The 26,752-nt window shown below is 47.3% G+C and overlaps 1 protein-coding gene across 5 annotated transcripts in view; it reads left to right on the top strand.

Moving 5' to 3' along the window:
• TPRA1 (transmembrane protein adipocyte associated 1) overlaps positions 1-26,752 on the top strand; it is a 510,038-nt gene that overhangs the window by 436,736 nt on the left and 46,550 nt on the right. The window lies entirely within an intron of this gene.

The following is a 26,752-nucleotide window of genomic DNA, read 5'->3' on the forward strand; positions in this document are numbered from 1 at the left end:
TGCGCCCCGTTGGATGATCCAGAGGCCTTTTTTGAAAAGGAAGGCAGTAACTTTGGACTACGGTTTCTAGTGCCCAAGCATCCTAAGTAATGGCCTGCCATTCTTGCAGATGCCAAGTAAGACTGCCTCCAACCGGGGTCTTGTGAGGCAAGACCTCAGAGTGGTTTTGAGGCGGCTGAACCAGCGGCTGAGGGTAAAACTGCTGCTGCTTTGATGACTTGGCACCTCTCCCTCGTCCACCACAAGGAATCTCCTCTGATCTCTGACTGGCTTGTCCTCTTCGTCTGCCAATTGAGGAGTAGAATCGAAAGGACTTCACCCTCCAGGAAGATAAACAGGAGTAGGAGTGATGAGGCTGTCTAATGGTGGCACTAAGAAATTTAGCCACCGCTTTTGAGGTCTGCAGCTTTTCCAAACTTCCATCAGCCGTGCTGCCAAACAATCTCGAGCCATCAAAGGGCATGTTGAGGAGTCTAGACTGCACATCTGGTGCAAACCCAGACTTCCTCAACTACACATCTGCAGAACACGGAGCTAGTTGCAATGGATCTACTGATACTGTCTGCAGTATCCAGACCTGACAGAATTTTGACAAAGCACAAGCCATACTACCAGCAGTGAATATTTTTCTCGCCCATGCATCCACTCTATCATCATCCCTATCAGGAGGAATAGAGGGGTATGCTGATTGTTTGGTCGATGTAACAGCTTGAACCACCAAACTTTCTGGTGTTTTTAATATTTTGTTACGCACTCGGCCACTGCTTGACGGCCTATTATTTTGTGTAAAATTGTTGTTTACTGGCATCTCTCAATTTGTTGAGACCATTTTTTGTAGTGCAATGTGAAAGGGTAAAATTGTATCTCTTTGGGGACCTTGATCAGGTCATTCTGTTCCAAAGAAGGTTTTGTATTTGTATTTGTATTTATTTGGCTTATATAGCGCTTTATACGAAAGCGCTGCACATTAACAACAGCTGGATACATTTAATATAACAATAACGGTAACAAGAAGCACATTACAATTTTGATTCAGTCAACAAAGTTGACTGAAACAAAAACAAAACAAAGTTTCGGCCTGCTGCAACCTAAAAATTCTTCCACCTTGCTCTTTAGCTGCCTATATGCAGTGTCGGCATGGTCATTAACCTGGTGAAAATCCTTGGGGCGGAGGTCAGCCCTAATGGCAGAACTCGAAACTGATGATGAGAACCGCCAACCCCGAACCTCAGGTACTGTCTGTGCTTGTTATGAATAGGCATATGACAGTAAGCATCCTGAAGGTCCGTTTAAACCATTCAGTCTTGGAGTTGGAGAGCCTGAAGGATCTGGGAAAGAGTAACCATCTTGAACTTGTCCTTTCTGAGGAACTTGTTTAAGTTTCTTAAGTACAAGATGGATCTGGCTACCAAATTCCAGTTCTGGAGAAGTGTCTATACCACTTGCTGATTGCAGGTTATCATACAATTCTTTTAACCTAGACTCTTCTGAAATTAATTCCTCTGGCGCATAAGGGGCGCCATATTGTAACCAAAATGGTGGTGTTATCATCTGAAAGCTCATTGTCGTAATAGATTGAAGTTAAAGACTTGAAAAAATATTTCTTTGGCATGGGTTTGAAAACCTTTTCTTGTGTTACTATTGGCTTCGACAACGACTTCGAAGTTGGAGTCGGTTTTGTCGGAGTCTACTTGAACACTGGCATTGAGGGCTCTGATGACGTTAGTGAGTGCGTCAGAGTTGTTGACTTTTATGGTTTTTCGAAGGGACCCTCGATGGACTGGATTCCTGACTTGTCGAAGTCCTCAGCGATTTCTCGTTGGATCGAGATGTGTCTCTGTGCAGTTCCGGCTTATGGCTCAGATTTGAAGATTGTAATGATTAGGACTTCCCTTTGTCGACTTGATGCAGATCCACAGGAGCATGGGCTTTCTGCTTGTGCTTAGAGGGGTTTGGGCCGCATTTCTGAAGATTTTAATAATTTCTTAATGAAACGCATCCCATTTAGCTGGGGAGTTGGACATTTGATCACTAGAGGTCGGAGGCTACCGGCAATGCCGTTTCTTGGCCTTCTTTGAAGAAGGGCGCGATCGACCTTTCTATCAATCTTTTAGATCTTTTCCATGGAGCAGAATCCCTCAGCTCATCAGATACTTTTTTTTTAGCTCTTCGAAGGAGACTTCGAGGGCAATCTCCCCACCGCCAATTTACCTTTACGCTCCCACAGATCCTTTTCGGTCATCGCCTGACAGGAGTTAGAGTCGGAGGTTCGGTGACCGGTACGAAGACACCACAGACCTGCAGTGGGGGTCGGTGATAGACATCTTCGATCCACAGTCTTGGGACTTCTTGAAGCCCGTCTCAGGGGCTGATGAATCCGACTGGAAAGACATTTTCATTGACCGAAAATAACTGACGAAGTTCAGTGAAAAACCGAAGCACGCCGTAATTCTTCGAAGCGTTGGCTCAGAAAAACTGAACTGAAGCCAAAGGGCATTGCGTGCGCTATTTATACGGATGATGATGTTGACAGTCAAACGGAGGCCCTCGACTCCACGAGACGGCACACAGCGCCCCTTCTCGAAAAATAATTCCAAAGCAGCTGAAGCTGGAAAGATAATTATCATAAAAGGAGGAATCTGTGTGAGGACACAATCCATTCGGAAAGGATCTTTCTTTTGGTATAGTCTGTTCTGATTTTATAATCTTGGGTTCACAAGCTTAGATCTAATATGAGGGGGAGAGACATTAAAATGACAATACGCCATAGCCTCTTTTGGTACAGTGGTAAGAATCTTCCTGTCAGAGGAAATACACTGTGTCTCATCCCACGGAATCTCCTCACCACCCTGGGCCCCGTCTCCTCCCAGGTAATCTTCCCGCAGTACACCACCCCCCGGGTTGGGATCAGGAAGCGTCGCCTTCCCCCGCCCACCTGGGAGGAGACTTTAGGCAGGGTTTCAGTGAGGGATCCATAGGATTCTTCACAGTACACATTAAAGTCCACACTGACAATTTCTACATGAGCACAAGAGAACTGGAACTATAGCAAGAGTGCAAGATCTTGGACTCTATACTGTGTTGAGTCTTTTAGTGATCATTTCCATTAAAAATTAAAACTGTACCCTGTCCGCAATAATGGCAGGGGAGCACCAAATCCGCCGAACAAATGAAAATAGACCATTTCTCCCAGTCGAAACTGGGTGTGAACCTTTCTTCCCTGAGGATCTAGAACTGCAAATTCAACAGTAGACCTGTTGAACGCAATTAATGCTACAAGTGAAGCATTGGATTAGAAAAATGAAGAAATGGCAGTAGCTGTTTCACTAAATGGACAAGATTTAAAGGAGGGCTCTGGGCAATTTTCCTGGAACGGAACAAAGGTGGAGATTTGGAGAACTCAGTCAAAACACTACAAATAAGAATGCAGACAGTTCCAACTCGAACCAAAATGCTAGAAAATAAAGCCAAAGACACAGACGGTCGCTCTGGAATGCGGACTCTGCCAAAAGGGGTTGGCTTGGACGTAGACCAATTCCTCCAGAAGCTGCTTTTGACTCTTATCAGATCCCCCAAACCGCCCCTCTTCACTATAAAACGTACACATTGGTCATTGCAAGAGAGACTCCCTTCAAGAGCCACGATTGCAAGAAATCTGAACTTTAGAGATCAGTAAGCAATTTGGTTTAGCTGATATGGTGGAAAAATAAGCTGCACCGATTTGTTTTCTTCGAAATATACACAAAACATATGCAAACAGTCCAAAATGTATGCCCATCATTTGAGGCAGTAAAAGAGGAGCTTCAAAAATGCATCCTGAAAAATGTAAAATGTATTCTAGCCGGTTGCACTTCAACTCCCTGGCACAGACCTTGCGTTGGTATGGGGTCAGAGGGCCTTCATTTAATAGTGATAGTTATCACAACAGTACCTGGACAGTCTGCACGGTGAAGACCATCACTGGTGATCACAGACTAACTTCTACAAGGAGATTACAGAGCCAAAGCCCAGTGTGGGTACTCTGTCCTCGGGACCATGACCAACCAGGAAACCAATCATAGGATGAGGAGCCAGATTGGCAGGGTTGCTAGGTCTTCTACAGAGTCCTTTCCTGAATCGAAAGATGTCACTCAGAACCACACCAGGAGGAACCAAATTCCAAGTGTGGACTGAGCCCATGCAGTTTGTGTATGCCGGGGTGTACTGGTTTGTTGATCTCTGGTTTACCTTTGGAGTGATTTAGCATATTGTTGGCCTTGTTTCCCATCTTAATCTGCTGTTGGTTTGGTACTCATGTTGATCATAATTGTAAGAGGTTTTATTTGGATTGTATGCTGTGTATTTACATATGCTTCATTACTGCAGGGCTTAGGGCACTATTAGACATGCCCCCTACTTTACCTTTCCCCTCACTCAGTAAGTGCAGTATTGCAGAGGGTTTGCTTTTTTTCCCCAGTTGTCTTTTTATTGAAATCTCGATTAACATAGTGTCACTGCCATAACAATGAAATAAAATTGAGAAAACATCAGAATTTCATTTTCACATTTTGTAATTGAACCCCCCCATTTTCCCCCCCTAACTAAAGGAAGACAAATTCACTTGAGCAAAAAATAAAATAAACTAAGATATAGTTGCACAAATAAACAGTCAGTTCTGTGAGCTCCCAAGAAAGAAGATTCTGCTGTCCCATCCCAATACACTCAGCCCATCCCTTTCCACTCCCACGAAAGTGCCTTCCAGCCCCCTCTGCAACCCATCGGGTTCTCTTAGTTACACTGTAAAGTTTGAGATGGAGGTTTCAAGATTTGTGGTGAAAATACATGTGTTCCTTCTATTGGATAAAATCTAGGAAGGGGGCAGAGGTGCGGGAGAATCTACACACATACGATAAGTGTGCAGTAATATTTTCCATGGCTACAATCTCCCAAGCTTTTACCCACCAATATGAAATACTGGGGCCCTCTGCAGTCCTCCAAAAGCATGCTTTATTCTCGCTGCATCAATAAATGTGATTATTAGATCTGCTCTAGCACCTGTTAACGGGAAGGTACCATCAACTGGGACATCCCCCAAGAGCAAGGTCAAACCTCCTGTAATATCCTTTATCCTGGAGCTATTCTCCTGCTAATGCGTTTGCATAATTGCCACTACATGTGTGCAAGGTCTCCCAACTGTCCACACCCACGTCAGCAACAATCCGAAGATCCAAAGAGTCAGAGTGGATTGCGTATATATACCAAAGAAAGCATCATTTAATGGCTCCTTCCTTGATCAGGGTGCAGCAGGAGCTCCTATAGGCTTGAGACCAAAGCTTTTGCTATGATGCCTCTGAGATTTCAATCCCATATTCCCTCTCCCAGTATCACATATATGGTAATTTATCTTCCAGAGAAGCATTGTCCAGCAATCGGTAGCAGGTATATCTTTTATGTTCTTCTTGACCCTCCAACACCCTAAGTTCAATCCCCTTAGGCGGTCCGCATCCAGCTTGTTTAACCTGGTTATTTGACACAGTGTCTGAGTTGAAAATATCAGAATTGCTCTGCCTCAGGTAAGTTAAAGTTTTCCTTACATTCTATAAACATAAGTGGTGTTCCCTCCTTATATATGTCTCTCAACCTTAAAACCCCTCAGTAATTCCCATTGTGCGAATACCCTGGATTTTGCAGCATCAGGGAAAGGTAACACATAATTGATTTGAAGAGGCCCTGCTGGGTGCCCCTCACGGATTTGGGGTGGAACGGAAGTTGGGTCAAGGGAAAAGGTTAGCCAACCTGTTCCAATGCTTTCCATTTCGGCTGCCTCTCTTCTCTGGAGATCTGCAACCACCGACTATTGATCTGTTGTGTGCTCCTCTTGCGTGTTCCGCCTCCTGCACTTGCAGATCTATTTTGTCCACCCTTGCCGAGATCCCCGCCACACAACTTCTGAATTCCACTTTAATTTCTGACATGAAAGACTGTAGGTCCTCTATTGTGGCTAATTGCCCTGGAGAGGGGTCGTGCAGGGGGGGAGTCGGGGTCTCCATCTTCTTGTGTTTATCTTGAGGCTGGAGGAAGGCCGCAATGTCCGTGTTTTTTATGGGGTTTCTGTGGTTTAGCCATAGGTGGGAGAAAGGTCGGCGACCTTCCGGATGGTTACTGGCACTGCTGATGCCGCTCCGGCATAGGTGGAGGCTGACCAGGTCCCAGGAAGAGTTCTTTTGTGGGCGGTGAGGCTGATGGTCTCACCTCGTGATCTCTGCCCTACCCTGGAGCAAAGCTGTCCCTCACTGATTCCACCACCCCACAGGCCTCACCTCCGGGCTGGGATCCCTTCACCGCCACCCGGCCCGGGCAGATGGCTCACCTTGCAGGTTAGGATTGTGTGTCGCTGTTTGTAGATAGCTGATGGTGTCCGTGCTTTGGCGGGATCACCTGGTGCTCTGTAGCAGCCTTTTTTCACCTGCAGACCGAGGAGTAGAGTCTCTGTAGCTATGGGTCCCCTGAGGAGTGCAGCTTCATTCCTGGAGGCTCCCACATCAGTAGGGGAGCTCTTGACTGGCGTTTGGGGCACCGATCCTCCACGGGAGTAGTGATGGCTCTACGGGGGCAGGGGGGGCTTGCTGCAAGTTATTCTCTGGGCAGGGAATCGTATTGAGCAGAAGGTGCTTTGTAGGTGGCAGTGGCGATGGATATCGCTGGGATGCACCGCCACACTGTTTCTTGCAGTAGTCTTCACTGGGCTCTGTATTGCTGGCACGTAAGGGGCTTTGTGCAAGGATCCAGAGTGGGTAGGGTGTCTGGCCAGGTTCCCTGGGTGCAAGGAGTGTTTTGCTGCCACTGGTTTTCTGCCGAGGCCGCTCAATGGAAGACTGTTGTGCAAGTGAGGCCGATCCTGCCGCCGCTCCACGCTGCGCCCTGGGGTCTGTCAAGCAGAGGGCGATATGATCTGCGTTCAGATGCCACCGCTGGGTAGATGCCTCCTGGGCGTCCGAGGCGATGGTGCTTGCTCCCCTCTCTGCAGCTGTAGCCTAACAGCCCTATCAGCAGGCTGTGGGTCTCCCACGGCTTCTCCTCTGAGGGACTTTTCTCTGCTTCCCTCTCCCCGACGCAGGAGCCGGAGTGCTACACCTTGCCCACGCTCCTAATAGGTAGCTCTGGCGAGGTCCGCTGATCTGAGGTAGAGAGCCTGCTTCCTTGCTTCATGTATCTGGAGCGGACCGGACATCGAGGCAGCCAACAGCGGCAGGGTCTCCTGGTCCCTCAGGACACCTCTTCCCCAGCTCGGGCGCCCCAGTTACCCGGTTTGCCGCCCGCTGCTCTACACTTTGTGCCACCTCCAGCGTGGACAGAATGGCCAGTCTTGGGCCCTGCAACGGCTGGTGTCACGGCGGCCATTTTGGGCAGCTCCTGAAGTGGGTCCTGAAGAGAGGAGCATCTCTAGGAGGATATCTCTGCTCCTGGGTCGCTTAGCATTCCGCCGTTTTACCATCTGCTGCAGCTCGGACTCCCCTTCTGCTACCAGTGATTTGAGGTGAAATGCTGTCTGGAGCCGGTGGATTACATGCCAACTCTCTGGGCTTCACACAGAGGCTAACAGAGAAGCGTCCACATCATTGTCACTTCAAGCCACGCCCCCCCGGCTGCCTCTCTTCTGATGCCCAGTCTAACATTGTGGCAAACTGTGCTGCCCGAAAATAACGCTAAATCGATGGGACCCCCAGCTCTCTAGATCCAAGAAGTAGTTTGTGATGAATTCTTGGGGGTCCACCCTGCCAGATGAATCACCCCACTGCCTTCTGTATTTCCAGTAAGTTTTGCTCTAGGATATCGATTGGTAAGGCCTAGAAGATGTACAGGAGTCTCTGGAGCAAGGTCATCTTAACTGCGCTGACTCGCTCCAACCACGAGATCTCCTGCATCTCCCACCGCTAGAGCGTATCTTTGGCCTCTTTACACAGTGCAGAACTGTTAACCCCTAGGAGGGCCCTGTAAGTATTGGTGATACGAACCCCCAAATACATAATTTCTTGGTCTGCCCATCTACAAGGGAAAGCGGTTTGCAGGGCATATTGGACCTCAAGAGGTTTGGTTATCGGCAGCCCCACCAACTTCCCATGGTTAATGCGAAAGCCTGGTATCAAGGCGAATCTCTCCAGCAGTTCAAAAAGTGCCGGAAGGGAAACTAGAGGATTTTGGAGAAAGCAGATAATATCGGCATATAATGTCACTTTGTGTGTTCCCCTCTATGAATTGGGCCGGAGCAGCGGGATGGGTCAGAGGTTCTATTGCTAGTGCAAAAGCTAAGGGGACAGGGGGCAACCTTGCCTCATGGCCCTGCTCAGGGATAGTAATGGCGACCGAAGAGCGTTAACCTCAATTCTGGTAGATGGAATTTGATTTTGGTAAATTTCGAATCTGGTGAAGGAGGGGCAAAATCCATTTGTAGGCAAAAAAGCCTTTAGGTAATCCCATGACATGCTTTCGAAACACACGATGGGCATCTAAGGAAAGGAGGGACAAGCAAGGTTGTAGCTGACTCTGCCATAGAGTCTGATAACTTCCATGAGTTTAAGAAAGAGTTAAACAATTTAGTGAGTTGCAGTATTCGAGGGCTCGCAAACGTTTTATATTTGTTAGTGAAGCCATCTGGGCCGGGGGCTTTGCCTGTTGGGAGGGAGTGAATTGCTTGGGATACTTCTTGAATGGTTATCTCACCTTCCATTGCCTCCCTCACTCTTCAGGGACTTGGGGAAGCTGTGCTTGACGGATACAGTCCTGAATGTGAGTTTGATTCCCTTCATGTGGGGCAGAGACCCTACGGAAGAATTCCTGCACAATCTGCAACTTTCCCACCTCCATGATAACCAGTTTCCCATCTACATCCCTCAAGGGCCCAATGTATTCGCGAGCGGCTGCCTTCTTCAGCTTAGCTGCCAACAATTTATTAGCCTTGTTACCTCCTAGACTAAAAGTATTGTTTTGTTCTGAGTATCGACTGGGCAGCTTTCCCCTAAGGCCTGCCGAGCTATACGGAGGTCTCGAAGGGACTGCATATTTCCTTTCTCCATATCTTCTTTCTCCTTATCTTTGAGTATTCCTTCCAGCATGGCCTACTGCTGTTTGTAGGCCCTCCCCCAAGCCACTGATTATTGTGTAATGACCACCCGAATCACTGCCTTCCCAGATTGGCCAAATGAATAGTTCCCTGTTATCATAATCTTGGAAATAGTCCTGTATAGCCTCTTCTCTGTGATCTCTCAGAGCTATATCCTGCAGTATGGAGTCATTGAGCTTCCAGGGGAGCTTATGCTGTGGGGCGGTCTGGACCAAGTCTAGTTCGAGTCTTAGGGAGGGGGTGATCTGAAAGGACCTTCAGCAGAATGTCTATCCCCTTATCTGTTGGGATGAGATTGTTGGAGACCAAAAACATATCCTGCCTAGAGAAGCCTTTATAGACAGCCAAGTAGAAGGTATAATCCTTCTCCCCTGGGTGGAAGAAGTGCCAGGCCTCTATCAACGAGTGTTCACTCAATATTGTTGTCATGGCATAGAGTTTTCGCTTGTCATTGAGAGTAGGGGCCAGTGATTTGTCTATGACCGGGTTTATGACACAGTTGAAATCCCCACAGGATAATTTCCCCCTCAGCAAATTGAGCTAGGGTATCCGAGAAACCCACAAGAAACTTGACCTGTTTCTCATTAGGGCCTTGTATGACGGCTAAGGTAATCTTGCAATCCCTCATAAGAGTTCAGAGTAGTAAGAATCTCCCCTCCTTGTCTTGCAACGCACTCGAGGGCAAGCCCCGCTTTTTAAAGCAGCTAGTGGCGAAATGCGCTCTTTGGTATCCTGCCATCTCTTTAATAGCCTGCCATCAGCTGTGTCGCCTGCAAAAAGACCAGGGCACCACAGGCCAGCCTCATCTCTCTGGTGATGTCTTTGTCGAGTTTCTCCTCCTTCTAGGTTTGATGGTGCTGCTTCTGTGCTCCGAACCTGAACTGGGTTCCATTCCCTCACCGTTTAGATTAGAGTCTGGGGTAGCGTCCATTAATTCAGCTGCCTCCTCCTCTGAGCTGAGAGTGTATCGCTGTAAGTAATGAACCCTTGAGCAGATCTGGCAACAAGTTATGCTGTTGTTGAATCAAAGAGTAAACGCAATGCGGTCTCTCCAGCTCTGTGGTACCCAGGGGTTCCAACAAGAATCGGAACAGGTCACGGACATATTCTGTCAGGTCTTGGTCTTGTATGTATCGAGGAACACTGCGTCTGAGGACATTGTTTCTCTGTGATCTGTTTTTCAGATCTTCCTGTTTGTCCCAAATCACTTCTCGCTGTTCCTCAATGCACACCCACCCTGTTTGTTATCTCTGCTTGGTCATGTGCTCACATAGCATACATTTACCCTCGATTCCAGACCTAGAAGGTGCGAGTTGAGATCTGCAACAGTTTGGACCAGCGTCTCTTTCGTAGACTTGATCTCCATTGTGAATTGCAGACTGTTTTCAGCAGGTTTTTTATGTTTGTGCTGTTAAGGCTTGTCTTCGATTATCTGGTCGATAGTCATTTAGAAAAGTTACCACTGTTTAATTGGACCATGTTATAGGTTTATAGGGATGCAGGTTTTACGCTCTGGTTATAAACATGACTTGTGAAGGCAGCCAAAAAAGGTGAGACCTTTCATTGAATCCTTTCACTGGGTTTTTTTCAATTCACTGGGCAGGTAGGGATGGTAGCCAGTGGAATTGGTTTGCTCAAAATGTTGGCGGACCATGACATCTAAATGAAAGGGTCCCTTGCCAAATTAGTGGGACAAAATGTTGTGCCACAAAAGTTGGAGGAGAACCAACACCATTGTTCTCTCCTAAAAGGACACCCTTGGAGGTAGCATTTTTTTCTTGTAATGTTTGAGATGTCGGAATTTTTTCCCAAGGAAGTACTTAAAAAGAATATTGTGACAAATTTGAAAGAGAATGAGGGCTCATTGGATGATGTGAGAGTATGGGAACTGTCTAAAGTGGTTATCGGGGGCTACTACATCTTCACAAGCACAGGGTGAGGAAACCACTCCATAACAAGATTAAGGGACATGAGCTCTTTGTACACTCATTAAAGACTCTCCCTGACCATAACCAAGAATAACGGCCACAATAAGCAGAGACTAGGAAATCACATATCAAAGGCATACAGGCATTGCAATGATTTCAATACAGATCATGGCACATTAAACGGCAAAGGAACAGAATGAAAATTGTTGTGGCTTATTAAATTGGGTAACTCATTGGATAACCAATACATTATAAGCACTAGAAAAAATAATGGCTCGCTATTTTCAGATCAGGAAGCGATAAAAAAAATATTTGCCAAATACTGCAGGTCATTATACCTTCCACCTCATACCCAAGGCAGAGAACATGAAGCTTTTAGTGAATATTCCTTTTTCCAAATGATCACAGGAGCAGAGACTTTGGAAGTTCAATAACCACCCACGGGATAAAAACTTCAATTAAAATCTAGTTCACTAAGACAAAGCTCTTGGACTTTAGCGGGGCTTCCCACTGAGTCCTATTGGGTGTTTATATAATTGTTTTTTTATAATGCATCTAATACCATACCTGAGATCGGTTTCTAAGCGCGGATCCAGGATTCGAACCTCTGTTGCTCTCCGCGGTCTTGCTTCCAAGAACAGTGCGTTGCCCCTGTGCTATCTTCTGTTCACACGGAAGATGGCATTATTAGCCACTAGATTGGCACAGGTATTTTCAGAAGTTCTTGTTAAGGGCTCCTCTTGTTCGCTAAGAGCTGCACGGTACGAGTCGTACTAAAGCCAGGTAAAGACCCTCTAAATTGTCAATCTTGTAAATCTCTTTCCCTGTTAAACCAGAGAATCGGTGACAATGTTGCTAGATTCGTCACAATAGTTATTCGTGTACTAGTAGGTGTTGTCAAACTTTTCTACTGATTCCAAATCTCCATTCCCACTATGTGTGGGTATGCAATTGCCGAAACAGAAAACTAATGGATTGAAAAAGGAAGGCACCTAGTGTGAGGAGGGGAGGCAGAGGGCAGTCTGTGGGCTGTATGCGCATCTGCTGTGCTGCACTACACCACCACCACGTATTTCACAATTATTGCTTACGTTTAAGTGGCACACCACCATCTTCAGATGATGATTTTATGAGTCCTGATGAAATAATAGTCGTCATGAAATAAGTGATGGCTCACTTTATAAGCCAAACATTTTACATAAAATAAAAGGAGTTTTCTAAACCGTAAAACCGGATGTGAAGTATATTAAAGGAAGCCTTCCTTTGGATTACCATTTCTTAATGAACTCTTGTGTGCAGGAATATACTGGGTTCTCCTTATTCATTTTTATTTTCATTCGTATTCGTTTTACACCTCCCATGGCCCTCGACCCACTAATTTTCTGTCCTCACGTAGTGCTTTGAAGCAGTCTCAGTGCAATATATGTTTTACAAACATTCTAACTTGATGAGCTAACCCACTCTCAGGTTGGGTAGAGTAGGTGTGTATGGACCTAGGTGTCGGGGAGGAGCCTATCCTTAAACGGACAGGTCTTGAGCTACTGTCAGGTCCCAGTTTCCTGATTCTGCTGGAGTTGCTGAACCCCACTACCACCTCCTGTAGATTGTGCCTGCAGCACCTTTTTTCTAAGTTGCACACTAAGCCTGGCAGAAAGGGAAGGTGTGATGGATAAAATAGCAAACGCCAGCGCCATAGTCTTCTGCCTACACACTATCTGTTGCTTGACCTGAAGATCTGCAAAACATGCACAGTTCAGATTAGTTTCTCTGGATTCTTCATCTGACCCTCTGTTCATTTTTTATCTCCCCCCGGCCCCCTCTAAACCGTTAATACCTGGTTGCCTCTGCAATATGCTGAGGAGCTGTTCAATTAATTACATGTGGTCTTAACCTCTGACTTGGTTTTCCAGAATTATTTCTCATCAAAGAAATATGTCCCAATAGTAACATCTCCACTTTTTCTGTATATTCTTGAGACTTCACTGAGGAGAGCATCAACTATTTACAATACTTCAATCAGAATGTCTAGTCATTACTCATCTGTGTCTTCACTCATGGTTCTGCTCCAGGAAAATGATCAAATCCTGCCCTACAAATTCTTTTGGCAGTGTGAAGAATTCTTAGTTTTTATGCTTACTCTGCACACTTTTACTTGCAGTTCTCCCACGTTCATTTAATCTTTCCCTTTCATACGACGGATCACTGGTTAAAAATGCAGCTCTGCTGGTCCACATGCTGAGGCAGCAATCGATGTGCTGTACTCGGATGCTCTGAACCTTAAACGCGTTCTGCTTAGATGGGACTGCGTTAGGGGGGTTTTCCTAAAGTCCTACTTGGAGGAATTTAGTAAGCGATCCCAGTGATTTGCAGACCCCCAACTCTTAGTATCAGTATGTACTAACTCAGGACCTTGATAGAGGGGCAGAGCAGTCAGGATTATCTTAAAAGTAATATGTGAGCTGCAGGTAAGTACACTGAACCCCGTAAGTAAAGCACCCCAAAGAAACACACTTAACTGTATATTAAAATATATATTATATTTACACACGGGTCCCTGTTAAGCACTTAGCACAATAAACCATCACAAATAGATATACTTTCCAATACTTTTAAATAGTCACTTCTTAGTTGGTAGTTGCTGAACAGATATAGTTGTTAGGAGTTTGACATTTCTATCGGCAATACCACACACACCCAAAATAATACAGTAATTGTATTTGGTCTGCATATAAGATAGTGATTTTTAGGAAGGAAAACTGTTGTTTAGTGTTAGCCAAGTAGAGCATCAGGTTCTAAAGGCAGTTTCGCAGCACAGCAAGTGTTGTAAAGTTTAAAACGCAACCATAGCTAAAAGGCAGTTCGTATTGGTTTGAAGTCTTGCAAAGCAGAAGAAATCAACAGTTCCTGTGGATACTTTCTAGTCTCTAGAAAGGAAGATGCAAGAAGGTTTAACCAACATTGGAGTCCCTGTTAAAGGACTCACTAAAGGGACAAAAGCAGCGACTTCAGTCGGAGGTAAGAGGGGATTTCCCTGGACACCTCTTCCTGCACTCCAAGACTCTGGAACGACAATGGACGAGATCTCTCAGCAGCAGTCTCAAGGGAGGACCTGGGGCACGACTTTCAGGAACTTCTTGGTTCACCCTGCGGTTTTGGCACCTTTTCTGCAGCACCAACAATGGAACAGATTTGCCTGGTCAATCATCTTAGCTTCCTGCAGTCCCGCACTATGATGAGAGGGTCTGGGCGGGTTGGATCGGATCTCTGCAGGTTCCTTGAGGGCTCAGCAAAGATTTGGACTGATTCGGCATTTCCATGACGATACACTTGAAATGGGCAGCAGGACTCCTAGTAGTAGGAGTCCGCAGTTCTGGAAACTCACAGGACCTCAGGAGAGGGCTCAAGTTCATCTTGGGACTGGCTCATCCCACCAGCCAAAGGGAAGGAGTCCTACTCTTCGGAGCGCCTATGTCACATAGAAAACTGGGTCAGGACAGCAGTGGTTGCTGCAAAGGGTCTGCAGTCATCTTTGGTCGTCTTCTTCAGTTACTTCAGCTTTCAGTGGTCGACTTGCTTTTCACTCCACAAGCTTCACCTTTTATACAGTTCCAGCACACACTCCTCTGCGATTTACAGAAAGGGGCGTTGGCTTTCAAATTAGGACAGCCAGACCCACAGTGGAGGCTGGTTCTAATCAGGCACTCCGACAGACAAAGGACAGGGGAGTGGAAAACTCCTCCCCCACACCCAAGCGTCCCTGGCAAAGGCAAAACACACACACTGAACTCCCCCTCCCAAAATGGTAGAAGAAGGGCTAACAAAGAACAACCACGCTAGTAATGGCGAAAAAGAAGGGAGGCCCCAAGTTGGTACGTGGGTTCCCCTATTGTGCACAACCAGGGCTATGGACATAGCCTGTGGTATAACAATTACACAATAGTTGGTAGAACAGGTCCACTGCCACCAGCCAGAACTAGGAGATTGTCTATGTGACTAAAAAGTCACAGGAGCAGAGAGAAGGGGGACAATCGGTAGCATTTTGGCACTCCACATAAGGTGGTGTGTACCAAGCTTTCAGACTATACAGTTTTAGGAGAGTTACTAAAGAACTGTAGTTGCTTGAGTATAAGAACAAGAATCTCAAAGGAGGACCTTAAGGGTCCTCAGCAACACTGTCCATAAGGAGCTGTGTGCTGCAATAGTAAAATGCAGATGCCTTTAAGAGCTACGGAGCAGAGAAACTCCATAGTACAGGTAGAATACAGAGAATAGAGTTCCAAAAGACAGAGCCCACAAGAATGAATGAATGAGTACAAAAAGGCTCCACTCACTCAGGATTAAAGAAAAAGGTCCAGAAGTCCAGCAAAAGGTGCTGGGGACATCACTGGGAGAGGGGATGAAGCATAACCATGATAAATCTCCCTTCACTCAAGCGCCAGCAGCAAAAGAAGTCCTTGTACTTACTCTGTTGCCCGCCGCAATACACATGCACAAGTAAAATGAGATACAATGATTCCTTGGTTTTGACAGGACTCTGAGGTACTTGCGCAGCATACTTTGAATTTGTAAGGTTTCTCTGCTCACTTAGTCTATGAAACTTGTTTGGAATCGTGTACGTAGTACAGATCTGTTCACTTCAGACCGCTTTTGCCTTTTTCTTTGCATCAGTTCATGCCGTTTTCTGAGGTTCTTTATTATAGCTCTGATACTTCCTTAGAGATGCAACACAATACTAGTCTAAACAAAACGTTTCCAGGAAAAGAAAATACCGATCTTACCAGTAATATCTTGATCATGACCTAAAGAGACTCTAGTTCTCATGAATATTGCTACTTTATTTTATTTTTTTATTTGATTTAATTTTAAAACAAATTTACAATTTTTACTAAACAAACAGTAAGGAAGTTCATCCCTCCGAGTCCCTCCAAGAGGGCGAGGTGGTGTCGGACCATGCCATAACGGTGGCAACCGATATTGCCAATACCGGGTTCCGCCAGCTGGGCAACGGTGTTTGCCTACGACGACGGGGTTGGCTCCGGGCGACCGACTTCCGTCAGGACGTCCAGACCAGGGTATTGGGCATGCCGTTCGACGGCAGCAACTTGTTCGGGAAGGCGGTGGACGAATCCCTCCAAGCCATAAAAAACAGGCACAGAGACGGCCCGCGCCCTAGGAGCCCTTCAGCAACGACGGCCCTTTCGGAGCTCCGGAGGCAGACAGGGTGCCTCCAAGGGATCCAGCGGTGGCTCGTCGTCCTACCACCAGGCGGCACGCTCCTCGTCTCAGGAGGCCTACAGGGGTCGCGGCAAGCAGGGAGCGCCTTGCCGCTGTCGGCAAGGTGGCCAGGGCGGCAAGGACACCACCTCCAAGCAGGACTGAACCGGCCGTGGTCTCGGGCACCCACCGAAGCACCCCGGTGGGAGGCCGGCTGACGAATTTCGTCAGCGTGTGGAAGTCCATCTCCACCGACCGTTAGGTGCTGGATACCCTGGCAAGAGGACACTCTATCGAATTCCTGAAGAAGTGCCATCACGTTCCACCTGTGGCCAGGAAGGAAAATCACGTCCCGCAATTGCTGTTGGAAGTACGGGCGATGCTCCGGAAAGGCGCCATCGAGCTTGTCCCAAAGAGGCTCCGGGGCTCCGGGGTGTACTCAAGGTACTTCCTCGTCAGGAAGAAGACGGACGGCTGGCGCCCCATCCTGGACCTTCGTCGTTTGAACAAATACATCAGATCACAAAAATTCAGGATGGTCACCCTCCAACACGTACTGGGACAGCTGGAGGAAGGCGACTTTCTATCGTTGTTGGACATGGAGGATGCATACTTCCACGTTCCCATCCTCAAAAGTCACCGAAAGTTCCTCAGGTTCATCGTCCAGGGACGCCACTACCAATTCAGAGCACTGCCGTTCGGATTGAAGTCGGCTCCCAGGGTCTTTACCAAGTGCCTAGCACCAGTGGCGGTGCGGCTGCGCCTGCAGGGGATTCACGTCTACCCCTACCTGGACGACTGGCTCATCCGCTCAAGGACGAGGGAACTCGCCGTCGAACACACTGCGGGGACCGTCCAGCTACTCACAGACCTGGGATTCGCAATAAACTACCCAAAGTCCCACCTGGTGCCGTCGCAGGTGGCCCTGTTTCTGGGAACGAAGCTCGATACAGTGAGGCGCCTGGCGGCCCCGTCGGAAGAACGGACGAAGACCATTCTAGGCAAAGTGCAGCGCCTGCTAGCCACGGACGTGGCCAGGGTGAGGTCCATCAAGTCCCTCCTGGGGATGATGTCCTCTTGCATCTACCTGGTGCACCTCTGCAGACTACGGATGCGCCCTCTTCAAGAATTTCTCGACGCCCGTTGGATGCAGGCGACGGGCACCTTCGAAGACAGGGTCCCCCTCAACGAGGTGTTCCGGCGGGCGATTCAGTGGTGGGGCGTTCGAGCGCACCTCACGGCGGGCAAGGACTTTCAGATGCCGGCGTACCAGGAGACGGTGACGACGGACGCCTCCCTGGAAGGTTGGGGCGCCCACACCGGAGATCTCCACGCAAGAGGCCTCTGGCTCCCGGAGGAGAGGCTCCTGCACATCAACGTCCTGGAACTCCGAGCCGTGTTCTGGGCTCTCAAATCGTTCCTCCCATCGCTCAAGGGCAAGGTGGTGCGGATCTTCACGGACAACACCACGACAATGTTTTACATACGGAAGCAGGGAGGCACCAGATCCCCAGCCCTATCCAAGGAGGCACAGGATCTGTGGCACTGGGCGGTCGCCCAGGGGATGTCCCTTCCACCTGGCAGGAGAAAGCAACACCATCGCCGACTCGCTCAGCAGGGAGCTGCGCGCGTGTCACGAGTGGGAACTGCACCAGGATCAGGTGGATCAACTCTTCCGTTGATGGGGCAAACCCCAAATCGACCTGTTCGCAACAGCGACGAACTCGAAGTGCAAGAGGTTCGCCAGCAGGCGTCCCCAGCCGAGAAGCTTGGGCGATGCGTTCTCGTTCCCCTGGGACGGCCTATACCTGTATGCGTTCCCTCCGTTGCTGCTTCGACTCATCAGCCAGCTCAAGAGGTCCCGGTGCAGGATGATCCTCGTCGCACCGGCGTGGCCGAGGCAGATCTGGTTCCCGGACCTTCTGGACTTGTCAACTTCCCCTCCCATCAAGCTGTCGGCGGACACGGACCTTCTCTCCAGAGAAGGAGGCGCCATCTTCCACCACGACCCGGCGTCGCTGAACCTGCAGGCTTGGCTCCTGCAGCGCTAGAGTTTGGAGGCTACGATATACCGGCCGATTGCAGAGAGATTCTTGCAAAGGCCAGGGCGTCCTCGACTCTCAAATGCTACGGTCATAAGTGGAAGAGGTGCCGAGCACAGAAGATCAACCCCCTACGGATTACGGCCCCTCAAGTGCTGCCGTACCTGCTATCGCTGGCAAAGGCTGGGCTAGCCCATGCCTCCATTAAGATTCATCTGGCGGCGATCTCCAGATATACCAGAACCACAGGACGGACGTCCCTGTGGTCCCATCGACTGGTAAGAGTTTATGAAAGGACTGTTCCGGTCGTTCCCGCCGGTGAAGGCCCCGGCGTGGGAACTTAACGTGGTGCTGACCAGGCTCATGGGGCCCCCATTCGAGCCGATGCACTCCGCACTATGAAGTTTGTGTCGTGGAAGACTGCATTCCTGGTGGCCATTACCTCCGCACGACGAGTGGGAGAGATCCAGGCCCTATCCTGCAAAGCACCGTACTTGGCTTTCCATGCCTCGAGGGTGGTGCTTAGGACGCACTCCTCCTTTATGCCCAAGGTGCCGTCGGACTTCCATCTTAACGAGCCCTTGGTGTTACCTGTTTTCTTCCCGTCTCCTTCGTCACCGGCCGAGAGGACTTTGCACTCGCTGGATGTGGCTAGAGCGCTGAAGTTCTACGTGGACCGCACGAAGAGTTTCCGGAGGACATCACAGCTGTTTGTGAACTCTGGACCTGTGAATCAAGGGAAGGCTCTCTCGAAGTCTTCTATTTCCAGATGGCTCTCCGGCTGCATCATGCACTGCCACCAGTTGGCTAACCGACCGCTGCCAGGCCGTCCGAGAGCCCATTCGACCAGAGCGATCGCTGCTACTACGGCGTTCTTATCTGGTGTGCCCCTGCTGGACATCTGCAGGGCTGCTACGTGGAGGTCGACGCACACCTTCACGAGATTCTACTGCGTCGATCGGGATTCCAGGGAGGAGTCCAGGGTCGGCCAAGCAGTGCTGCGCAACCTGTTCGCTTAAGGTGAGCCTGGTGAGGAGGTAAGAGATGCTTAATGTCGAGTTTTTTGTATTGCTTAATGTTGAGCCTTTTGCCACCCCCCGTGGTTGTGCATGTGTGTACTGCTATTTATTCTTATATTCATGAGCATGTGAATCCATGCCAGACCCCATGCTGGAGAAGGAACAAATTACTTACCCGTAACTGTTGTTCTACAGCATGGGTCTGGCAAGGATTCACATGCGAACCCTCCTGCCTACCCCTCTGCGGCTCTTCACTTGGTCATACTGCCTCTTCACGTGCTACCAAATCTGAAGATGGCTGCCAGAGGTGGGGCTTAGATAGAGGGCAGTCATTGGCTGTGGTCAGTATGACGCAGAGATCAGTGATTGGTTACTACTACGAAAGACAGATCAGAAACGAAACTGATACTGATTTTTTCTTTACCGAGGATTCCCAGCCTGACGACGGGGAATATTCATGAGCATGTGAATCCATGCCAAACCCATGCTGGAGAACAACAGTTACAGGTAAGTAACTTGTTCCTTATGCTCGGGATCACCTTGGCTTTGAAAAAGGACAGGACTGGGATCAATGTGAACTTTCCATATTTCTTGCTGATCGTCCGTGCTTGGCATGATAAGGTCTTTGTTTTTGCTATTATGCTACTTTCTTTTCCAGGACCCAGAGGAGCCTAGTTCAGGAGCTTGCAGCCTGCTGGTACAAAGAGATGGGATGAAAGGCAGTTGAGAATGTTGCACAGGGTTCCACAATGTCTTCCAGCATAGATGCTGACCAATGTTTGTTTGTTTATTGAATTTCTAATGCGCACCAGACCCAAAGGTAACAGGGCGCAGCAAAAAGAAAGTGCAAAGCTTACAAGTTACATAATGAGAATCACAGTGAATCAATTACTAGATTCCTCCCCACCATCATTGAATGGGGAGGGTACTGGTCTCCTGAATGCAATGACAGTTAAGGAAAATACTCTCCTACAGATTAATCACCCAAACTCACGCCAATCACAGTATTCTCAACCAGCACATACCAACCTGCCCAGCCTCCACCATTATCACAGTTCCCAGCCACACAGTACTTTAAAGCAGGTGAAGTCGCTGAAAAAGAAGCCTCCCACCTTTTGAACCACTAAAGCCCGCCTTATAACTCTCCTGCGAACTGTTGAAGTGATTGGGCGTGTATGGTGTTGACGGGAGGTGATTCCATAGCCTGGGGCATAGACCGAGAAGGCATGTCTTTTCTTTCTGCATTGGTGTTGTTCAAGTCTGCACAAGCCCTTTTTTCTGGTGGATTGTAGGCTTCTGGAAATGCTTAGCTTCTCATCGAGGTACGTTGGGGGCTTGTGGGGGACAGCCTTGTATATTATACTGCAGCATTTGAAGATGATGCATGCTTGCAGTGGGAGCCAGGGCAGTTTTGGTGTTGGTCAGGGTGTTGTGGTCAGAGAAGTCCTTTGCCTTGTGCTGTAGTATGTAGGACACACTCGGGTGGTCGTCGGAAGCCCTTCAAGGAGGGGTTGCTACCATCCAGGTGTGAGTGGACCAAGGCTTGGAGCTTGATGTTCTGCAGGGGGGGAAGTTGGTACCAAGCCATTTATGTCTTCCTTGCTATGTGAAGGATAATTGTCTGTCTGTGTAGAACCCAATGGGCTTGGCAAAGGCGGTCAGCTAGATGTGTAGCCCTTGTGGAGAGCCAGGACAGTGTGCCGGGGGTTCTTGTTGATCCTAATGGGATAGGTATAGGCACAGTTGTGTATATATATGATGGGGAACTGAGGAGGGAAAACTGCACTGGGGACTAATAGGCAGGGATATTGGATAAACTTCTCCCTGATTCCAACATGGGTTTGTGATGTCCCAGAAACTGTCAGCAGTTCTGCCAACTCTGACCTAAAGGGATATTGTCAGGTCCTGATTAGCTGAGTTCTGCAGGAGCTGCTAAACCACACTGATGTTTGTTCTGCAGCTCACTACTCATAGCTGCGTTCAAAGGGGAATGGGCAAAACATAAACACTCTTCTTCGCTTAGTTCTTAGATCTATGCTCCTCCTCAGTGTTCGGACAGTTTGTCTGAAGTCCAACTAAGGGTTTAGTAAAACCATACAACTGAGACCGTACAAAATTCCACTCTTAGTATAAGGAGTATGTTGTAGCGTAGACAGAGCAGCAAGCTTACCTTAGAAGGGAGAGAGGGCTGCATCTTGATACAAAGAAATTGTGGCATACATATGGTCCAAAGAAACAATATGTATTGTAAAAATAAATGGTGTATTTATATAAAAGTAGGCCAAGAGGAATCGTGGGAAAATTAAGTACCGTCACATTCTATATAACCACAATTATAAAAACACAACACAAAGTACACAGACCAAAGCACATAATATACCCTAGAAAAACAAACAGTTTTTCTAGGGAAGTTGGACCTTCTCAAATATATTTAGTATAGGACACACATATCCATGGGTACTAAAACCATCAGTTACTTTTAGATTACTTTTACAGTAAGTCAAGGGTAGTAAACATTGTCAGTCATGCAGTGATACCCAGTTAAGGAATCACTTAGTAACCAGCCCTGTTACCAGGATACCTTTCTGAGTAGTGGAACACAACTTAATGGAACAGTATAAACCTATAACTATATTCAGGATAACACAGTTCTACCAGATGAGTAAGACAGTTGCTTTTCAGATCAGTGGAACACAGACTAAGGTAATCAATAACTTTCTACAATAATTGAGGATTGCACCAGGCAGACCAAAGTCAGCTAAACTTACAGGACACTTTTTTAAGAATGGCACACAGCTATTCTAGGTAGGTAAAACATAAGGGTGTAATATACCATCAAAGTTGCTTTTCAGTTCAGTGTATCACAGACTAGGTAAGCAATCACTCTTAACTTATTTTAGGATGGCACAAAGCTATTCAAGGTAAATAAAACCCAAGGCCGACCTAATCTAGACAGGCTATAAAGCAGGTCAGGGGAAGCAAGACCCAGTTGATAAGTGAAGCCAACCGCATTACTTTTGGGAAAGAGACATAACCAATTCACAGGTGAGTAAAATAACCTTATATATACTTTTCAGAATGGCAGCACACATTCTGCATTGTCCACAAGGCCTTCTGGGGCCTGGGGCCTAAATACCTTCAACTCTCTCTTCCTAAATATCTTCCTTCCCGAGCCCTTTGCTCATCCGTCTCCAACTCCCTCAGGGTCAGCCGCTTCTCGAAGCAACGAGCTGGGGGTAGATCTCTCTCCGCGGCAGGGGCCTCCCTCTGGAACAGCCTTCCTGCCTCCCTGAAACTTGAGGAGAACCATCTACGGTTCCGGAAGCACCTCAAAACCTTCCTCTTTGCTTCTGCTTTCTCTCTCCCTCTCCCCTGCTAATTATTCGCTGAATCTGCAACTGGGCCACTCTCGCCGACCTCGGTCCTGGGCCCAGCCACTCTCCATTTGCACTGCCTCCCTGGCAACCCCTGCACTGTGGGACTGTCTCTGTATCCCTACAGCCCCCGTTCCCAGCACTTGTCTGCACTTACCTTGCACTTGCCACCAGCTGGCCCTATTTATTTATTTATCTATTTATTTCTACTCTACTTACCTTGTACTGCACTTTCCCTTCCCCCTACCACTGCACTTGCGCGGTCTGAATGACACCTGGCCTAGTAGGATCGTTGTCTGTCCTCCCCCTGTTCCCCCCTCCCTGCCTCGTCGTGCCTTGAAACACTTGTGTATAGGTGCGTTACAAATGCCATATCATATCATATCACCCAAGTACATGAAAGCGGGATCTTCATCCCCCTTTACATTTTATATAGTGAGCCAGCACACCCCACCTTATGTGGAGTGCTGGGGGGATACAATGTATCCCCTTTCTTACTTATCTGGAACATTTGTGTTACAATTGCAATTTTGTTTGAATGGCTGGTTCAGCTCTTTTGCTGAACTTTGGGACTCTGTACTTTTTAAATCTGTTTGTTTTCTGTGTTTATATTGTTTGGTTATGGAGTTTTAGACCACTCCATAGGCATCATCTTTTTTATTCGTGTTACACAGCACCCTCAATGCAGGGATGTCTTTTGAGACTTCCCAAAGGTTTAAATTCCTTCTCTGGGATAAACTACTGTTTCCCAGAGAATGTAAGGTTACATTGACTTTACTAGTCTTTTTGAATTCCTAGACCCAGCACACACTATCTTCCTATTGAGTGCTGGAGGGGCTACCTAGTATCTCCTATGTCTAGAAACTCATGTAGCCGTCACATGCTACCCTTTCCAATCAAAATGGCTGGTGGCAATGGTTTTACAATGAACTACCATGATTTTTCCCGACCGCGAACACCGGTAGCTAGAAATCGCGGGAGCCATGTTTTTCAAGATGGTGCCTTAAGCCCCTTTGTTTAAACCAGTCCCGGTTTTCTTTTTTTGCCTTTTCTTTTTTTGCCTTTTCTTTTTTTGCCTTTTCTTTTTTTGCCTTTTCTTTTTGGAAAGGTCCTTATAGAGTTTGTCTCCGCGCGACAAACTAGGTTTGGTCCCTTTGTTTCTATGCCTTTGGTGGGCTTCAGGACTGAAGTCCGCCTCTGGTGTCTGAGTGTCTGGGCTGGGCAGGAAGTGAGGGAGGTGCCCGAAACTCCATGTGCTTAGTCTCCTAGGAGACGCAAATGCATTCTGGCGTGATTGGCTGGCTGACTGTCCGGCAAGGACAGCCACCCTGCTGGGTGAGTGGCAGCTAGGGTGGCATGAAAGGGAGAAAACTGTTTAAAAGGTGAGTCTCTTGGACTCGAAAGTAGTCGAAAGAATGGAAGACGAGCTGGAAGAGGACGGCTGCTGCAACTCCTGGAACGTTGGTTTGCCCATTGAAGCCCTGCTGCAGATCCAAATCGCCAAGTTCACCTCGACAGAGAAGCCCCTTCAAGGACAACTTCTTCGTTTGTTTGTTTGTTTGTTCGTTTTATTTATTTATTGTGTGCGCCAGACCCTGGGGAATTAGGGTGCAAGACATAAGAATATGTTAAGCTTGGTTACAAAGGTACATGCAGTACATCAGGAATCAGGAGCACAGCGTAATTTAAATGAGGGAATAAGTACATAGTAATAGGAAATTAATATACAGAGTAGTGTCCAATAGGGAGTAAAGCACAGTAAGTGAATCAATATACATAAAAATATACAGTGGGGAGGAATATTAACAGTCAAGTACATAATTAGCAAAATGCTAGGGCTGGCCTCTACGTATTAGAGGCAGCTAAGGTATGGCTATAGCATGTCAGTTTACTTGTCGTTTTCTTTCAGCCAATTAGTCATATTCTGTCTGAATTTGGCAAAAGTTTGATGTTCTCTTAGGTGGGCAGGCAAGGAGTTCCACAGTTGAGCTGCATTAACTGGGAAGCTGTGTCCCCCAATGGTGGACAGTTTAAAACGTGGTACTAGGAGGCAGTTGGAGTTCGCTGATCTAGTCGGTCTGTGGGAAGTTTTTCTGATAATCCTATCAGTTAAGTATGGCAGTGCTTTATTATTTAGACATTTGTAAGTGAGGGTGGCCGTTTTGAGTCAAATGTTGTCAAAGGTAGATAACCATTTGTATTTTCTGCTAGTGGATGAAATGTATTCCTTTCTATTTATCATGAGTGCTTCTTTCAAAGCATTGTTCTGGAGTACCTGCGTTTTTTGGATTATATGTTTACTCGCACCAACATACAGGGCATTACAATACTCCAATTTGGAGAGTATGAGGGCTCTATAGAGAATTAGACAACTGTTTGTGGATAGAAATTGTTTACTTGCTCTGATTAGTTTGCACGTATATGCAGTAGCAGATGCCAGGGAATTGACTTGTTTACTAAAGTTAAGGGTGGCATCTAGGTAAAAGCCTAGGGTCTTCACCTCCTTAGCTACTTTGATGTCATTACCGTCAATGGTGAAGTGGGCATAGTCCGGGCTTAGTTTGGATAGGTGAGCCGTAGTGCCTAGAATAATAAGCTCTGTTTTATCATCGTTCAAGCATAGTCCATGGGTGGCCATCCATGCCTGAACGATGCCATCAATTCTATTCACCAAGGCCAGGGCCAGAGAGTAGTCTCCAGTGAGAGGTAGGAGGATTTGGGTATTGTCTGCATAATTCGTGTAGGCGATACCCAAATGGTCCATTTCGTCAAAGAGGGGCTTGGTGAATACATTATAGAGCGTCGGTGACACGCAGGATCCCTGGCGTACACCGCAGGTTATAGGGATAGGGTCTGTTGATGCCGAGGGTTAGAAGACTCTCATAGTCCTATTGCTCAAGGATGACTCAATCCATATTATGGCTTCCTTTGAGAAGTGTGCTGCGGAATCTAGGTGACTGCATAGGACTTTATGGTCAACCAAGTCAAATGCAGCCGAGAGACCTAGCAGGAGGAGTAAAGCTGATTGGCCCTTGTCTCCAAGTTCATCTATTTGGACCTTAAGGTCAATTAGAGCTGTTTCTGTACCATGTTGAGGACGGAAACCAGATTGACGAGATCCTAGTAAGAGGTTGGATTCCAGGAAGCTGTGTATTTGAATGTATGCCACTTTGTCTAGAATTTTTCGGAGAAATGGCACAGTAGTTATAGGTCTGTAATTTGTGGGTATGGATGGGCAATCAAGGGTTTTCTTTTTGAGGAGTGGTAGTACCCAAGATTCTTTGAAATTGTTAGGGAAGGTACCAGATGTGAATGAGGAATTAATAAGTTTAGATATGAAGGGCGCGAGTTCTCAAGCAGCGTCATTGATAAGTTGTGCTGGGCATTGGTCACCCTTACAGTTGGATGGTTTGAGTCCAAGTATAACCTTCTCCTTCTACCTTTGAGTTGGTAGGACCAATCAACTTGTAAGCCACCTGGATACCATTCCCGGAGCTGGTTAGGATTAACCAAGGGGAAGGACACCAGCTTGTGTGCTTGACTACAGCTACTCATACTTAAGTGGCTCCATTTTGTCTGCATTTTCCAACGATCCCGTGCAGTGCAGGAGTAACCCAACGTCCTCCCTCTTGTCCCCACGACTTAGACTCAGGAACAGTGAGATCTGCAGGAACTGCCAGGAACCATCGTCTTCAGCTGCATCTTTTGCTTCATAATAAGGTACTGTGCGATCCCAATAGAAAGAACGCATCTCTCGCGGTGAAAGTTCGTGAAACATTTCCCAACTTGCAGGTCTAATCAGCTTGTGACCCAACATATGATTCTTTTTCGTACAAACTACTTCTGAGAACTTTGGCAAAGACTTTACCGTTTACTACAAGAACTGCTCTTTCCTATCCAAGACACTAGCCCATTAACTTTGGCCTAGGCCTGTTGAACTGAATCGAGTCCTCTAGTGAATTGAAACTATTTGCATTGCCTAAGAAAGTATGTGTGATCTATTCTATTAACTTGTGCCTTTTACTCCCATTTAAAATAACTGAAATGCCATTTTGCTCCTATTTCAGGGGACCCT

The sequence above is a fragment of the Ambystoma mexicanum genome, chromosome 2p (assembly GCF_040938575.1).
Source record: "Ambystoma mexicanum isolate Mex_15411 chromosome 2p, UKY_AmexF1_1, whole genome shotgun sequence".
Taxonomy (NCBI): Eukaryota; Metazoa; Chordata; class Amphibia; order Caudata; family Ambystomatidae; genus Ambystoma; species Ambystoma mexicanum.